This window comes from Peromyscus maniculatus, chromosome X (genome assembly GCF_049852395.1).
Source record: "Peromyscus maniculatus bairdii isolate BWxNUB_F1_BW_parent chromosome X, HU_Pman_BW_mat_3.1, whole genome shotgun sequence".
NCBI lineage: Eukaryota > Metazoa > Chordata > Mammalia > Rodentia > Cricetidae > Peromyscus > Peromyscus maniculatus.
In genome coordinates, this window is record NC_134875.1 from 95256638 (window position 1) to 95268272 (window position 11635).

An 11635-nucleotide genomic window follows, 5' to 3' on the forward strand; every position below is an offset into this window, starting at 1 on the left:
AGTTAAACAGTGAAAATATCTGTGGGAAATTATGTCTAACATAGAATCTAAAATCTACTCAAACTAAAAAGTGCTTATTTGAAGATCAATTAGCTACACTGTTATTTTCTGCTAAGCCCTATACAAATTTTCCAGATAAATGTTTTCAAGGTTTTCTCAAAATCTTTGAATTGCTTAAATTTCTTATATGTTATAAAATCATGAGCTACGGAGTTCTTAATTGACTTTTTAATTGCTCTAAATTTTATTTTCATTTAATACTGAACATTTACTTCAATGTATTCAGAGATTTATGAAACTATATAGCTTAGAGAGGATCGCTTTTTACTGATAGCTCACTACTAAGTCTATTTCTACAAGAACACCAAGCTGCAATATTCAAGAGACTTTTGTGTCTGCTAAAAGATGATATGACTGGTAAAGGTGCTTGCAGCCAATCCTGACAATATGAGATCAATCTCCTTAACTCACACAAGAACTGGACTCCCTCAAGTTGTCATCCTACTGCACACACTCTCAGTCCACTCTTCACATGTGAATTTAATTTAGAAAAAAGAAAAGAAAAGACAAAAGAAATAGTAAGCAGCACATGGAGCAGCCTCATCTCTGTCCAAGCAGAGCTCTTAAACTGAAAAAAAAAGGAAAAGAAAAAAAGGAAGGAAAGAAAAGAAGAAAGAAACAAAAACAATCTGCCCTAAGATATCAAGGTAGGTGAGATACACTTCGAAGCTTTCTGAACCTCACCAGCTACCGTAATGCACATCAATTATGTCAGCAGGCTCTTTCTGTTCTCCCATTTTGTTGGTCTTCCATTTTATCTGAGACATCAGTGGTTTGCTTGCTGCTTCTTGCTTCTCCTGTCTGTCGCCACTTCTCTCGAGCTTGTTGCAGTGGACTGTGAGCCTGACGGCCTTCCTGAAGTCCTAGTGGTTAGTGATTTCTCCAGTTCACACCCACTACCGCAAAAATTGTTCAAAATGTCCCAAAAGAGCAGCTGCGATGCCGCCGCAGAGAACTCTGAGAACAAAAGCCTGCTCAGCTGCTTGGATGAGACTTCTGGTACCCTGGTGGATACAGAGACAGTTTCTAATGCCAAATCCAAGGGTCTAGAAATTAGTCCGACACCAAGCAGCAATGTTGCTGGCACCAGAGATAGCAGTGTTTCTGGAGGTACTGACCCTGAAAATTCTGGAAACAGTTTCCCAGGTTACAACAGTGACGAAGATGATGACGATCACAATGATGACAATGACTCCAACTGTCCTGAATTGGGGAACTCTGACAATTTTATCAGCCATGTGAAAGCTTGAGCAGCCACCAGTGAGGTGGTGGAAGAGCAGGGTACGGGAAGCCAGTTCTGCCACCATGAGCTGGAGGCTGGTGAGGTTCTGGATGAGATAGATGAAGGATCTGAAGTACATGAACAGCTCATAGAGGACAGCAGTAAGCAATGTCATATTGAAGATGATAGTTTACTAGATCAATGGATGGCCTTAGAGACATCTCCTCTCCCGAGGCCTCTATGGAAAGTCCTTAATGTCTGCCCTTGGAGATAGACAGCTCAGTTCAAGTGCCTGCTTTGTTTATGAGGCCTGTGGGGGAAGAGTATTTGTGCAGCGTTTCTCGCTACAATATATTTATCAAGGCCGTACCGGATGTGTCAACACTGTGCATTTCAACCAACATGGCACCTTGCTGGCTAGTGACGGTGATTACCTAAAAGTGTTCCTGTGGGACTGGCTTCATGAGCAACCAGTACTGAACTTTGGTAGTGGCCACAAAAGTAATATCTTACAGGCTAAATTCCTTCCTAATTGTAATGATGCTGTCTTAGCCATGTGTGGCCATAATGGACAGGTACGCATTGCACAGTTGTCTGCTCTTCCAGGCACCCAGATGACTAAACGTTTGGTGAAGCATGAGTCAGCATCTCATCGATTGGCTTTGGAGCCAGACTCCCCTTTCAGATTCTTAACTTCATGTGAAGATGCAGTTGTTTTCAATATTGACCTCAGACAAACCCACCCAGCTTCAAAAGTGGTGGTAATCAAAGAAGATGATAAGAAAGTGGGACTCTATACGGTCTTTGTGAATCCTTCCAATTTCTATCAGTTTGCCTTAGGTGGCCAAGATCAGTTTGTGAGAATTTATGACCAAAGGAAAATTGATGAGAATGTCAACAATGGAGTTCTCAAAAAATTCTGCCCTCATCACCTTCGAAGCTATAATTGTCCAGCATATATCACCTCTATGATGTACAGTTATGATGGCACAGAGCTCCTGGCTAATTATAATGATGAAGATATTTATATCTTCAACTCTTCTGATAGCAATGGAGCTGATTATGTTAAGAGATATAAAGGACACAGAAATAATGCCACAGTGAAAGGGGTAAATTTCTATGGCCCCAGAAGTGAATTTGTGATGAGTGGTAGCGATTGCGGGCACATCTTCTTCTGGGAAAAATCATCCTGCCAGATAGTTCAGTTCTTGGAAGCAGATGAAGGAGGAACAATACACTGTATTGATCCTCATCCTTACCTACCTGTGCTGGCATCCAGTGGCCTAGACCACGAGGTTAAGATTTGGGTACCCATAGCTAAATCTTCCATGAAGCTTGCTGGGTTAAAGAATGTACTTAAAGTTAATAAGCAGAAACGAGATAGTTTTAGCTTACACCACAGTTACTTTTTTGACAACCACGTGCTTTGGTTCCTCATGAGTCACATGACACAGACAAATTGGAGAGGAATTAGAATTGAAATTGGAGGAGCAGATAACAGTGACTCATCCTCTGAGGAAGAAGAAAACCAAGAAAATTCCTAAGCAACGTCCTGAGGTACCACCAGGAGCTGGCTACCACTTCAGTACATGGAACTTGAAAAAATTCAGCTTGAGTAGTAAGTTTTTGTTTGCCTTGTGTTTGCAATATTTTATAAGAGTATTTGTTTCCACTCCACCTTTTTTACCCCTTTCCTACTACCTGGTTTTGTTACTCCAGGTAACTCCTTATATTACATGATTATAGAAGTATAATATACTTCCTTTGTCCTCTCACAGTCAACTAAGGAATTGCCTGAAAAATGGGTGAAAAATTAAGCGTTTTCTAAGATCTTATCTTTGTTCCCAAAAAGTGGTTGGATTTTTTTAAGCATTCAGTAGTTTAATTATAAATATTAAAGTTTTTATTGCAAAAAAATTAAATATTTGTGCTCTAAAGTAAAGTAAGACAAACCATGGTTTTGTGTTTTTACTTCGAAAACTTGGTCATGCACACACCATACACTTCTTTGACTTTTTTCCACAAAAAAAGGAAAAGAGGATAAAACAGTTTTGTTCCTAAACAGATAAGGAACTGTCTAATTTTGGTTTATTCACATTTCTGAACCCACATTAATAATTTGGAATTATTTAAGTACATTAAAGCTGTAATGAAATTAGATTTAATCACTAAGTTGCTTGATCGACCCTATCAGTGTTTTTGAAATGTCATGGTTGAAAAAACTACAGGATGACCTTCCAAAATGTCCTCCTGGGTTACTCTTTTCCTAAAAGTTGCTCACCAAATTTTAATAATTCTTTTATGTTGAAGCTATAACAACTGCAATAACAGATACTTTTTATTTTTAAAAAACAATTTAATAAAACTATTAGAAAAATGCTTTTAGTAGCTGGAGCTATGGGACAGTGGGCTGAGAGCACTGGTTGCTTTTCCAAAGGACTCAGGTTCCAGTCAGTCACATTACAGCGCACATGGTGGCTCACAGCTGGCTGTAACTCCACTTCCAGATGATTCAACACCCTCTTCTGGCCTCCAAGGGCATTAGGCATGCACATAGTGCACAGAGACACATTCAGACAAAAAGAAAAGTGAATATTTTTTAAAGAAATGAAAATGCTTTTAGGCATCCATGTAGTGTTTAAAACTGTATTAGCTGGAAGGCAGTGGCACACGCCTTTAATCTCAGCACTCAGGAGGCAGAGCCAGGCAGATCTCTGTGAGTTCAAGGCCAGCCTGGTCTAAACCGTGAGATCCAGGACAGGCACCAAAACTACACAGAGAAACCCTATCTTGAAAAACCAAAAAAGAAAAAAATATTGTATTTTAAGAAAAATTAATGTTTCTTTGGATGCTTTCATTAGAAGATGGTTTAGAAGAGCTATGCCATGCTGTTTGATTCAAAATGCAATTTTAATTATAGTTTTAACTATTTTGATGGTTTTTTGAGATGCGTTTTTCTGTATAACATTTTACATTATTTCTCTCGGTCATTAACACTCTGTTTATCTCTAGTACTATTCTATGAACATTCATTCCCAGAAATATACTGTCGTACATATAAGCAAACATAATTTCTCACTTGTTCTCCACAGAAAACTTATTTAAATGGAAAAAGAAAACAAATTCATAGATTCTAAATGGATTTTCTAAAAGTATTTAACTGAGAAGGGGCTAAAATAGAATTTAACACTAAACTAATATTTAAATCTAAAATTATATTTAAATTGGCTGGGGTAGTGTCTTAGCAGTTAAGTTAATTGGCTTCTCTTCCAGGGAACATTGACTTAGTTCCCAGCACCCACATGACAACTCTCAACTATCCATAACTCCAGACCTAGGGGATCTGATGCCCTCTTCTGGCCCCTGGGTGCACTGCTTATATGTGTTGCATGCAAAACACTCAGACACACAAAATAATATTTAGAAAATAAAGTTATTTTTAAGTAATTAAAAGCTGTTAATTATCAAAATATTCAAGGGAAAATATTTAACTTGTAGCCATCATAGCACTGGTAATTTACCATGCCAGTATATATCGCAATGGTGTGTAAAATATAAGCCAAAGAAGGTAGACCAGTTGCTAAAGTGCTTGCTTACTTTGAAGGCATGGGAACCTAAATTGACACCAGAATCCACATGAAAACTAGATATTTTGGCATGTGCTTCTTCCACTGGGAGAGGGAGCAAAGAAAGGAGGATTCCTGGCCATATAGTATAGCTTAATCTGCAAGCCCCCAAATCCAGTGAAAAAAACCCTTTGGCAATAAAATTATGCCCATTTGATCCTCCCCTCCAGGAACTCATGCACACATGCACACAAACATACATACTAACAATTAGCAAAATAGTAGCCTCAATTAAGGGAACACAGATATGTTTTCAGGAAGAAAGTTAAAAATCTAATAGCATCATTTTGGAGCACACCTGGATTTCCTAGTGTCTTTACCCAGGACGATTGGACCATGAGCCTGAGTACCAGGTGTCTGAGATGGTTTGCACTTGGCTGTGCTGGGGGGAGATGTTTTGTTCCACCCCTTTGTGGTTGATATATTATATACCCCAGTAAGCTTATCTGGGGGTCAGAGAACATAACAGCCACTATATAAAACATAAAGGTTAGGCAGTGGTAGCATGTCTTTAATCCTAGCATTCCGGAGGCAGAGATCCACCCAGATCTCTGTGAGTTCAAAGCCACACTGGTAACAGCCAGGCATGGTGACACACACCATTAATCCCAGGAAGTGATGGCAGGAAGCTGAAAGGTATTTAAGGCACGAAAACAAGGAACTAGAGCCTTTTAAGCTTTTAGCTTTCAGCAGCAGTTCAGCTGAGATCCATTCGGATGAGACGATTCAGAGTCTTTCAGTCTGAGGAAACAGGATCAGCTGAGGAATTGGAGAGGTAAGGTTGACTGTGGCTTATTCTGTTTCTCTGATCTTTAAGCATTCACCCCAGTATCTGGCTCTTGTATCTTTTATTAATAAGACCATAGTGTTAGGATATTATTAAGATGGACAGACCCTTGTCTACCTATGCTAATATAGTAAGCTGGGTTATACAGTAACCTCACTGTCACAGGCACCTTCACAATCTTTGGGATGCACCATGGCTTATCTAGTTCTGTGATACAAGCCCAAACCCCATTCCTTCCAACTGAAATATAGATGTTTGTGTGGTGTTAGATCATTCTAAATTCTCTTTGTACATGTTGCAGAAATTAGATCTTTGAGAAACCAAACACCACTCTGAGGGTTGGATGACTCTGGCCTATTAGTCTGGCAGGCCTAGGCGAGCTCTTAATATGAAAGCCTGGATCCCAATCTGCTATCTTACATTTATAGGATGTTGATCATACATTTTTTGACCTTTTCTGTTATTTGTGGATTAGAATTTCAGCCCATGTAACCAAGGACTGTAAGGTAAAGGGGCCAGCCAAAGAAACCCACTCTGACCCTGAAACCAGAACCAGTGAAAAAAAACCCACCCTGGCCCTGGAACCAGAGCCAGTGAAAGAAACACTTTGGCCCTGAAACTAGAACCACAGAAATACACTCTGAACCTGAAGCCAGAGCCAAAGAAACACACTTTGGCCCTGGAACCAGAGCCAGTGAAAGAAATACACTCTGGCCCTAAAACTAGAGCCAAAAGGCTAAAAAGGGCCAGTGATAAAATCAACACACTTTGGCCCTGAAACCAGAGCCAAATCTGCCCCTGACCAAGTGAGCATGAAACCAACCAATCCCTGAGCAGAAAAACCAACAAATCCCTGAGCACAAAATCTAGCTGATGTTAGAACAGTATTTTACAAGCGTCTGTTTCTCAAGAAAAGAATAGTTTTAGCTGTTTCAAGAGATAAGCAGGGTTACAAAGCAGGACATAGCACGTGCTGGTTTAGCTCTAAGTGTAGCAAAATATTAACTGATGTTTATCCTCATCATAGACACAACCCTAACAATAGCTATGATACCCAAGTCTGGGGTACTTTGGACACCAAGTTCGGAATTTAGCCATGTGTCACCTGATTCTCACAGACATTCAACCTATACGAACTCAAAAGTAGGTCAGGTGTACCTCAGGCCCACTCCAAGTCTGCAACTAATTTGAATGAAGCTCCTATCACCAGCACAATGGTCTCGGGCTTGTGCCATAGTAAGCTGTCTAACCTGATACAGTTCTTGTGGCCCAGACCACAGTATTGGCCTCACAGTCAGCGTCATGGAACTGTTCCCAGAATTAGGGTTCCTCATGAGAAGCCTGAAGTGTGTTGCAAATCTCAGGCTTGGGCTGAATTTTCTCTTCATTCCTCGGGGCTGCTCTCTCAAAACTGGGCTACTCAGAACTGTGGGAGAAGAGAGTTAGGGAACTTCTTGACTTCAACTATTTTTTTTTTCAATTTTGTTGAACTAAAAACAGTCAGCATAGTCTCTCATCTTATTTCCCTATTTCTTATGAAGGTATTTGGGGGTATGAATTGGTGTTTTATATGCTGTATCTGTGGGGAAGGATTTATGGAGGAACTTAGCCACTATTATGTTACATACCCTTTTCTTTCTTTTCTTTTTTCTTTTTTTTTTTTTTTGGTTTTTCGAGACAGGGTTTTTCTGTGTAGCTTTGCACCTTTCCTGGAACTCACTTGGTAGCCCAGGCTGGCCTTGAACTCACAGAGATCCACCTGGCTCTGCCTCCTGAGTGCTGGGATTAAAGGGGTGCGCCACCACCGCCCGGCTCATACCCTTTTCTTAATGGAGATGCTATTGATCTGTAAGTATTGAAGTAATGGGAATTCTTTCATTATTTTGACAGTTGTGCCTTATCTACCAAAATAGGTGCCTGCATACTTGTGTTTAATCTCTGTGTGTTAGACATTTATTTTTTGCTCGATTACTGAATTACTTGTTTTCACTGGGTTCCTTTGCTTTCACTTCAATTTCTGTAGTGCTATAATTAATTGATATAGAGATTTTTTATTATTATTCTTTTTTTTAAAAGATTTATTTATTTATTATGCATACAATGTTCTGCCTGAATGTATGTCTGCAGGCCAGAAAAGGGCGCCAGATCTCATTATAGATGGTTGTGAGCCACCATGTGGTTGCTGGGAATTGAACTCAGGACCTCTGGAAGAACAGTCAGTGTTCTTAACCTCTGAGCCATCTCTCCAGCCCTTATTATTATTCTTAAAGAGAAGATTTGTTATTTAGTTATTCTTTACCAAATTGCCTCAGTTGTACTCTCTAACATGTTCATAAGTTTATGGTCAAACTTACATGTCCTCTTTGTTTTCTTTCTTTTGTTTGTTTGTTTTTGTTTTCTTGATACAGAGTCTCACGATGTAGTCCTGGCTGTCCTGGAACTTGCTATGTAGATCAGACTTCCAGGAATTCACAGAGATAGTCCTGTTTCTGTCGCTCATATTCTGGGATTAAAGGTGTGCACCACTATGTCTAGTCTCATTGTTTTCTAAACAGTATATCTATCATATCATTTATAATTTTCTCAGTAAAATTAAAAAGACTTGAACTATTTACTTTATTTTAATGACTAAAAATAAATTGCATTCATGCTAAAAAATATAAACCGTGGAAAATAGTAAAAAGTGAAAGGTAAAATTAATTTTGGGATTCATATATGGTTATTGGAGATAAGTATTGTTGATAAATATAAACTATTTTACAGTGCATACCTAGATATATAAGAGATCACATACATGTTTCTCTTTCAAGCCAAACAATTCTGAATCAGTTATCTATGACTGTATAAATAACACATTAATATACAACTTTGTGGATTTTATTTATTTATTTATTTATTTATTTATTTATTTATTTATTTATTTTATTTTACAATACTATTCAGTTCTACATAACAGCCACAGATTCCCTTGTTCTCCCCTTTCCTGCCCCCTCCCCTTGCCCCCAGCCCACCCCCCATTCTCACCACCTCCAGATCAAGGCCACCCCCGAGGACTGGGATCCACCTGATAGACTCAGTCCAGGCAGGTCCAATCCCCTCCTCCCAGACTGAGCCAAGCGTCCTTGCATAAACCCCAGGTTTCAAACAGCTATCTCATGCAGCGAGCCCAGGACCAGGTACCACTGCCTAGATGCCTCCCAAACAGATCAAGCCAATCAACTTTCTCACCTATTCAGAGGGCCTGATCCAGTTGGGGGCCCCTCAGCCTTTGGTTCATAGTTTCCATTCGTTTGGCTATTTGTCCCTGTGCTTTATCCAACCTTGGTTTCAACAATTCTCGCTCATATAAACCCTCCTCTTTCTCACTAATTAGACTCCCAGCGCTCCACCCGGGGCCTAGCCGTGGATGTCTGCATCCAGATTCCTCAGTACTTGGATGGGGTTTCTGGCACAACTATAAGGGGGTTTGGCCATCCCATCATCAGAGTAGGTCAGTCCCGGCTGTCTCTCCGCCATTGCCAGCAGTCTTTTGTGGGGGTATCTTTGTGGATTTCTGTGGGCCTCTTTAGCACTTTGTTTCCTCCTTTTCTCATGTGGTCTTCATTTACCATGGTCTCCTATTCCTTGTTCTCCCTCTCTGTTCTTGATCCAGGTGGGATCTCCTGCTCTCTTTCCCTCGACCCTCACCCTTCATTGCTCCCACTCATGTCCAGGCTGTTCATGTAGATCTCATCCATTTCTCCGTCATTGGGTGATCCCCATGTCTTTCTTGGGGTCCTGTTTTCCAGGTAGCCTCAGTTTAATGCATTTTTAAAATTTTCTGTGGGCCAGGACTATATACAGTTTACTTGTGTTCTACAATTCAGAATGAAGTTCTAAATTTTTGTTGTTCTTTGAAAGCTTCAAATATCTGTATTTCTTATTCTGACATATTCTTTTCTCTTCTATTCCCACCTTCTAATCCTTCCTGGGTCCTCCCTCCTCAACACATCTCCCTCCCAACTTCATGCAACTTTGTGTCATCTTTTTTTAAATAACACTCGCTTTTTTTTTTTCCAGTTAGTGCTGCTCATATTCACAGAGGCTTGGGGTCATCTATTGCATGAATTTTAAATTATCTTATAATGAAACCCAGAACCAGATATTGGAGTAAATGCTGAAAGATCAGAGAGAGAAAGGAGCAAGTCACAGCTGCTTCTCACCTCGCCAACTCAATGAATCCTCTGAGTCCTCAGCCAAAAGGGGTCCAGCCGAAAAGGCTTTAGTTCCTGTCTCTTCATGCTTTATATACCTTTCTCTGCTCAGCCATATCACTTCCTTCCTAGTGCTGGGATTAATGGCATGTGTGCTCCCCAAATAATGGTAGCAGAGGCATGAGATCTCAAGTGCTAGGATTAAAGGCATGTTATTCCTAAGTACTGGGATTAAAGGTGTGTGCCACCACAGTCTGACTCTGTTTCTCTCCTAGACTGTATCAATCTCATGTAACCCAGTGTGGCTTTGAGCTCACAGAGACCCAGATGGATCTCTGCCTCCTGAGTGCTAGGATTAAAAGTGTATGGCATCACTGCCTGGCTTTTATGTTTAATCTAGTGGCTTGTTCTGCACTCTGATCTTCAGGAAAATTTTTTCAGGGTACACAATATAACACCACAATCATCCACTGGGGAATGGGCAATCTACCAGTGGTCACTTTCTGATAAAAACATGACTTTGATTTCCTCAGCAGCTATTAACTGCCAACAATTCCCCAGCTAGGCATGGGGCCTTGAGAGCCCTCCCCATTCATGCTAGAAGTTTTAAATGATTTGACTTTGATCTTGGGTAACTTCTATGAGATCATATGTCCTAGTTTCTTTTTATTTATTTTCTAAGAAGGGTCTTTCTGTATAGTCTTGGCTGGCATTAGCTTGCTATGTAAATCAGGCTGGTCTTTTATTCACAGAACTCCACCTGTCTCTGCCTAACAGGTGTCACAATCCTTTGCTCAGGATTTATTATTTTAATATTTTAATTATGTGTATGTATCTCTGTGGGGATATGTGCACATGTGTGCAGGCTCTAGAGGATGCCAATACTGACAGATGGCTCTAGAACTGGAGTTACAGGCAGTTGTGAGCTCTTGAACCTGGATCCTGGAAACTGAAGTTCAGTCCTCTGTACATTTTATATAGTCTTAAGCATTGAGCCATCTCTGTAGCTCTTGGTAGAATGTCTTATGGGACTGAAATCAAGTTTCAGATGGAGATTCAGCTCAAGGCTCACATGGGAAACTGGAAGCTTCTAGAATTACTCATCTTCCTGTTGTCAGACTTCAAATTCTTACTAGCTACTAGTTACAGACCAAAGTTCCCTTTCAAGTTGTCTACTCCATAGTGCAGCTTACAATATAGTAACTGAGTTCCCTCAGAGAAAACAGATTAATTAAAGGCAGAAAACAGATTCCAAATCTATTTGTAACCTGGTCTCTAAAGCAATCACCTCTGCCATGCATGGTGCACTGAAAATGAGTCAGTAAACCTAACAGTTTCAAAAGTATAAATGCCCAAATACTAGGTATTTGAGGCTTCTCACTACAGGAGAATAGCATGTTTTGATCCAATTCAGAAATATTTTGAAGTGCCAGTGAGGTGGCTGTGGGTACAAGAGCCTGCCCCCATACCTGACTGCCTGAGTTCTATTCCTGGAACCTGTGTGGTGGATAGAGAGAACTCACTCCCACAAGTCGTTCTTTGAGCTCCACACATGCACCAAGGTATGTGCTTGTTAGATTTCTGAGGCATCGTGAAGAGAGGGAAGGCAGAAAGTCTGACCTTCAACAGATGCGACTGTGTTTATAAGTGCACGCAAAGAAGAGACAGCCTCTCTTTCATGGGAAATTAAAAGGTCTACCAAGTGAAAAAGGGTTGTGACCCTTTAAAGGGGTGATCTTTGGGGCTT

General features: G+C 40.2%; 1 pseudogene across 1 annotated transcript; it reads left to right on the plus strand.

Annotated features, from left to right (window-relative positions):
• Positions 1–862: 862 nt before the first annotated feature.
• On the plus strand, positions 863–8159 carry LOC102916978 (DDB1- and CUL4-associated factor 8 pseudogene; annotated as a pseudogene). Its single transcript, XR_013048325.1, has 3 exons — positions 863–1288; positions 1322–2900; positions 8104–8159. The product of XR_013048325.1 is annotated as a DDB1- and CUL4-associated factor 8 pseudogene (transcript).
• The last annotated feature ends 3476 nt before the right edge of the window (positions 8160–11635 follow it).